The sequence below is a fragment of the Phaseolus vulgaris genome, chromosome 8, assembly GCF_000499845.2.
Source record: "Phaseolus vulgaris cultivar G19833 chromosome 8, P. vulgaris v2.0, whole genome shotgun sequence".
NCBI lineage: Eukaryota > Viridiplantae > Streptophyta > Magnoliopsida > Fabales > Fabaceae > Phaseolus > Phaseolus vulgaris.
Genome location: NC_023752.2, coordinates 50244422 through 50251444, shown reverse-complemented (window position 1 = coordinate 50251444; position 7023 = coordinate 50244422). Strand labels below are relative to the sequence as shown.

The window sequence follows — 7023 nt, the reverse complement described above, 5'->3', positions numbered from 1 at the left end:
AAATTATATACTTATCACTTTTCCCAACTTAGAATCTTGCTTGTCCTCAAGCAAAGTAAATTAATATATTTGAATTTAAATGTCAAACGACTTAATTCACTAAATAACAGATTAAAGTAGAAACTTATGATGCTTCCAAATTCAAATATAGAAAAATATAGATACATTCAACTTTTAGGATCAAATCAAAACTGTACCGACCAGTCCTCGGACGTCGTTGACTGTTAGTAATGGTGGACCACGTAAGTTGGGTCCCATGAGCGGCATGGGCCAGTGTCTTGTGAGCGACGCGAGCCAAGGTGCCGAAGAGTGGTCAGACATCGATCACCAGGATGTGCTGATGTGTCATCGGCAATAGAGTGAGGGTGATGTGACATCGGGCATCGGTGACTCAAACAACAGAGCTGGGCCACGAGACGTGGATCCCAGACAACACACCAATTATCAGTAGGGAGAAGTCTAGATCACGAGGGGTCCATGCGGGTGGTGTGAATAACACATTCAGGCGTAGCACAAGTAAAGAGCCACTGGAAGAGCTAAGGCCCATGAGGGTTACGTTCCAGGGGTAGGTTGCATGCATGGCACGTGAACAGCTAGGGCACTCCCAGGACGGATGACCCCAGAGATTAGGTGCACAAGTAGGTACCAAGGTGGCCATCCTGTCAAAGGTTGCACTCTAGTAAGGGAGCCTTACGCGTTAGATTGCCCTAAGAGTGGGTGATAACGGTACTAAGGCATACCCTCATAAACCCTAGATGCGGGTGGCGGAAACAACGGAAACCCTAGAGTATATAAAGGATAGTAACAAATTGTACCGACCCGTCCTCGGGCGTTGACCAAGGTCAGCACTTGGTGGGACCCTTCAGGGGCGTGCTTAGGGAAGAAGGGAGACGGACAGGCCTCGGGCGTTGACTGGGTCCGAGTCAAGGGGTACCCGCATCCGATGGGCGCCACCTCTCGATACCCATGGGTAGGAACAACTGTGGAGGAGGCGGCACCAAAGGACGCGCCCACGAATAGGAAGGAGACGACATGGTAGGAGGCCTCGAAAAGGGCGTGGAGGCCTCGGGCCTCGGCACCTCAGGAGAATAGTGAAGAAAGGAGAAAGGTGGCTTCAAGGCCACATCCCTAGTACCATCAGAGGGAAACCTGACTCGTGAAGTACCCATCCATGAGGGATAGGGACGCTGCAGTGCACGCCACTTTTGGAGAACCACTGGGGACAGATGCGACCCGGTAGAGGGCCACGTCCTAGAGGGATATCCGCATGCATAGTGCGAGAGGAAGGCAAAGATACCCCAGAGTAAGTGACTTAGAGGTTGGGGTACATGAGTTGGCACCCAGGTAGTCACCTCCCTCGCCGGATGCATTTCAGAGAAGGGAGACTTACGCGCTGAGTTTTCCCTAAGTTGGGTTACAGCGTCGTAAGGCCTTCACCCAGAGTCGCGCTTAAGTCATAAGTGACACGTGGCAGTAGCACTGAAACCCAAGGTATATAAGCTTTCCTGAAAGTTTAGTAAGGTACATTTTACACACACTTGAATCATTTGCTAGCTTACACATTGTACGCACGAGTGATTTGAGCACCAGAGAGAAGTTAGTTAGAAAACAGTTACGCACCTTCAGAACACAGTGGTTGCAGTGTCCCGATACGGAGGTGCACGGTGTTTACTGTCTGCTGACTTGAGCGTCGGAGTGCAAACGGCCGCGAGGGCGCCCTTTGTTCTCTCTGTTTCAGGTACTCACGGCGGCGAAGGGTGAAGATCTGGAACTAAGATGAAGGAGTCCTTGATACGCGAGTCTCACCTACGCACGAAGCACGATCTGGTCAACCGGCAGGAACACAAACCTAACAAGGTACGCACCATTTACGCAAGACACACACAGTTTACACAGAGCTTTTACAACTAAGAGTTTTGGTGTTTCCTAGCCCTAGTATTGACTTGAGCGTCAGAGTGCAAATGGCCTCTAGGGCGCCCCTTTGTCTTTGCATGTTCAGGTGTTTGATCGAAGGAAAGGCACGAACGAAGGCAAAGAGAATTGGGCATGTGATCGTCGTTAGAAGTACGAAGGAAATCGACTCAACTGACAGGAACAAAAATAAATAAATGACAATTCATCAAGGAATATCTTCTCAAATGCTCACAGGTAAGTGTTTCTCTCTATTTTCACTTAATCATAACAAATCACAGTTGCTTTTCATTTCATCTTCAAATCACAAACATATTAGAAACATGAATATTGAGGTCTTTTCCAAAGTTGTAATGAGGTTGGGCTTCAAAAAAGTATTGGTTTTTCAGATAACAAAATGCACATCTTAAAGAAGAAGAACATACCTACAATCTAATTATATATAACATATATGTTACCTAATCACCATTTTCTTTTGACTTCACACTTTTCCTCATTTTTTTTTCTCTTATTCATGATTTTCATGATGATTCTTTTTTTTTTCAATAGGAATAAATTCTTCCTATTTTTTTTGATCTTTCAAGATTTAAAACCAACCATTCCTTTTTCTATATTTATTGCTTTTATGTTCTTCGTCCTTAAACATGCTAAAGGGTAGGAAAAAATATCATCAAAGGTTAGGGTCAAATAATAACAACAATTTTTAGCTCAAAGGGGATATCAAATGAATTCTAATAAAATTAAGGTTGGCTATTTGGCCCTGGATTCTTAATTAATACAAAACGAATGCCTCAATCATCCTCACACTCTTTTATGATGTAACAAAAAAATAATAATTAAGCAATCACAACTGTCAATTCATCAATAAAACTCTCAAAACTGTTTAAGGTTCACACACTCACTTGGTTTAATTGGCTTCATTCCTTTTTGTTTTTGTGATTCTCTGTCTTAATCAATTATCTTGTTAAATTTTCATGTTTCACAATTTCAACTACATTTGAATAGGGATTCAATCATATTTTCTTTTCTAACCTGTGTCTAATTCATCTCACTATCTAATATTTAAACACAAATTCCTTTTTTCTTTTCACAATTTAAAGTTAATATTCTAATTTTTTCTTATTTGATACAAATAAAAGTAGAAAACAACCAAATTAAAACTGAAATTTATTCAAGAAAAATAATTCAAGACATAAAACTAACAAAACAACAAATTTATTCAAACTACCAAATAAGCAAATAAATAGAAAACAAAATAACCGAAAAAAAAACTAAACAAAAAAATAAAGCAAAATTCAAATAACTGAAAAGAAAAGAGAATTAGAAAGATAAAACCATACTTTTGCTCAGTCTTCTCTTCCTAAGAAATCATCCAGCTCTTTGTTAATATCGTCATCTATAGTCTTGTTGGATCTGCCCCTCTATATAATAGAACCTATCACAAGGCCAAAATACACAACCTAAAACCTAATTGGGAGGCATATAGGGAGTGGGTTATCTTCAGGCCAAAATAAAATAAAAGATATTTTTATTTTGGAAATTTCACTCGCTTGAGCGAGATTCCTTAGGAGAAACTTAATTTTTTCGATGTTAAACGCGCTTTTGCTAGCATTTCGTCGTCAAAACTCGCTTGAGCGAGAATTTACTCACTTGAGCGAGATAACTCCCAAGGGCACCCACTTTTCTTCGTTCAACTCACCTAAGCGAGAGTGGACTCGCCTGGGCGTGAATCCTTGCAAAGGTTTTTGAAAGGTAAACTCAAAACAAAGATAGAAAAACAACATAAAACTAAAATATGGACTGGGGTGCCTCGCAGTAAGCGCTCTTTTAACGTCATATAGCTTGATGCCTATGCCTTTAAGGGTCCTCTAAGAGGATTATCGTAGTGAGGTTTTCCTATTCAGTACCCAAGTAAGGATTTACCCTTTGACCATTTACAACCCAACATTCTTGTGATTCTGGGTCTTTTAACATTATTGCTCCATAAGGCTTCACCTCTTTCACCACATAAGGACCTGACCATCTAGATTTTAACTTCCCAGGAAAAATTCTTAATCTAGAATTAAATAACAACATAGATTGATCAGGGTGAAAATTTCTTTCCACAATCCTCTTATCATGATATTTCTTTGTACGTTCTTTATAGAGCTTTGAAGAACTGTATGCATTTAATCTCATCTCTTCAAGTTCTTGGATTTAAATTTTTCTTTTTCCCCCCTGCTTCTTTGGCATCTAAATTTAATGTTTTTAATGCCCAATATGTTTTATGCTCCAATTCCACCGGAAGATGACAAACTTTCCCATAAATCAGCTGAAATGGGGAAAGGGCAGTATGATGAAGATCTACGAGAGATGACCCAAGACCTAGGACCTAGGAAACTTTGATAGCTTGAGCTCTTCAACTTGCGGTTTTTGTGGTGGCATTGGCGGAAGCATCCATGGATTGAGGTGGAATAAGGCTCTCCTAAAAGTTGTGTAAGCCTTAGAGGTGCATGAAGAGTGTGAAAGTGAGAGAGGTTTGGACAACTCTCTTTGAGGTGCAGTTTTGGAAGATTAAGACCTAAATCCTAAGAGATTTTAGGCAAGGAGTAAGAATGACACATTTTGGCAGCATTTCATTACTCAAATTAATCTTACAATTTCAGCACCCAAGCTCTCCTTATATAGGACTAGGAGGCCGGAAATGAAGAGTCAAATGAAAGGCAAATGTGCACAAAATGAAATGAAGTTGGCGCCTAAATGAGAGCACACATGTGGAGATAGGTTCTAGAATCCTTCCATGTGTGGAAAGGCCTAGAACTTACGCTCCATGATGTCTATGTGTGGGCTGGACTTTAGTTTAATTAGGAAATCCTAATTAAACTTAAGATTTAGCCTTCTAGGTGCCTCTTTGCATGTTTCAACACAATTACAAAAAGAAATTAAACTATGCTACTTTAAAAACTATTCTACACTAGAGTTTATGACATGTAAAATATGTCCTCTTGGCCCCTCTTTGACCATAACTCTAGTGGTTGCCTTATTTTGATATTTAGGTGGCCTTTCAAAGGATTGGTGTTGGGGCCTCTTCCATCAAAGATCCTCCAGCCATGACCTCAGCAACTACCATACCTCAGAGGATCACTAGGAGCAAAGCACAGACTTTGTGTGTTAAGCATCAGTTGGTTTCACTATTTGTAATTTCAGTAGAGTAAGTGTCTTTTAGCACAAATAGGGGAGTGTGCCTAGCTTTTTAACTCATGAAGCCTTGTAGGGAAGGAAGCTTAACCTAGCTTCTAGAACATTAGGCTTATTGTGCGGCATTGACCATAGTCAATGACCTAGGCCGCACCACTTTAGCTCTTCCCTTTCTACCCTCACTCCTTGTTCTCCAAGGCTCCTTCACTTATAAATAGGAGGCCTCACCCTTTGGTCTTATCTTGATGAAAATGAAGCTCTCAAGTGACGACCTTCCACTTATCTTGGTGGTTACCACCCACCAAGTGGCGTGATCACTACTTCCTTTTCCATAAGTTTCCTTCTTCCATTCTCCTTCATGTTTCCTTTCCATTCATGTTAACTGTCTTTATATTTTACCTTGGATTGCTCTCGGTTTTCTTATGGTTAATTGAGAATTGCATCCATTCTCACCGTATATTGTCTTTTATCTTTTCCTTTGTGAAATGCACCTTCACACCTACTTAACCACTTGGTTAAGTTAGTGTCCAGTGGGAATTTTCCTAAGGTTTTCACTCTTAATTTCCTAAAATCTCAATCTTAAAGTAAAGTGTCACCTTAAATGAAAACTCCTAAAAATCAACTCACATCACAGTAGGAGTTTTTAATGCAGTCTTGTACGCCCACGGAGCTTTATCAAGTTTGATTGATCAATCTTTCCTTGAGGCAACCACCAATCTTTCCTTAAACATTCTTTCACTCGAGATAAGGTTCTCGTGAAAGAAGGTTGTTACAAGAGGTAACCTAAAAGTAATCTATCAAAGGGACTTGAAATCTCAGGTGAAGGTACACTGTTTCTAAGACTGAAACTACTTAATTACTTTCTTGTTTTAATAAGCCCTGTACTGACTTGATCGTCGGAGTGTAATCAACAGGTAGGACCCCCTCTGTTTCAAATGACGCTACATTCCAGCATCCAAATGAATGGCAGATTCTAACGAGATAGATGGAGTCACAACTTGTTTTCACAGTCAACCGAAATATTATTAATATTATTTATATTATTAATATTATGGAGTATTAATAATATTATGGAATTTTATTGATATTATTAAATATTATTAATGTTATTAAATAAATATTACAAATGTTATAAATTATTAATACTCTTATTAAATACTCATAATATTTTAAAATATTATTAAACATTATTAAATATTATTAATATTATAATAAATATTATTGTATATTATTAATATAATTAAATATTATTATGTATTATGAATAATATTATAATATATTATTAATAATATTTAATAATATTAATAATATTTAATAATGTTTATTATATTATTAGTAATATTTAGTAATATTTATAATAATATTAATAATACTATTTGTACCGACCAGTCCTCGGCTCGGGCGTTGACCAAAGACATGGTGGGACCCGAAGGCAGGGACCCACGAGGAGGTTGGCGAAACAGGACAGAGTCTAGCTAGGCTCACAGTTAAGGGGAGCCGAGGAGGGGACGACCTCGAGGCAGGACAAGGAGTCCTCGGGCATCAGCAACTCAACAGTAAAGATGAACCGAAAAAGGTGGTTTTCAGGCCACACTTCAGTTACCAGTAAGGGAAAACCTAGGTCACGAATGGTCCATGCATGGGGTGTAGGGAACGCGGTAGTACGCACCACCATCAAAGAGCCACTGGGAAAGAGATGACCCGTAAGGGTCACGTCTCAGGGGTGATCTGCATGCATGGCACGTGAATAAGACAGGGAACTCCCAGGGCAGATGACCCAGAGATTGGGTGCATGAGTTGGCATCCAAGTGGTCATCCTGCGCCAGTTGCACTTCGGCAGGGTAGTCTTACGTACTAGATGGCCCTAAGATTGGGTCATAGTGTCACTAAGACGCACCTACAATATGCTTAAGTCACAATTAGCAAGAGGGGAAG

The 7023-nt window shown here is 39.8% G+C and overlaps 1 pseudogene; it reads right to left on the bottom strand.

Moving 5' to 3' along the window:
• Positions 1-3807: 3807 nt before the first annotated feature.
• LOC137825301 (uncharacterized) lies at positions 3808-5819 on the bottom strand (annotated as a pseudogene).
• Positions 5820-7023: the final 1204 nt, after the last annotated feature.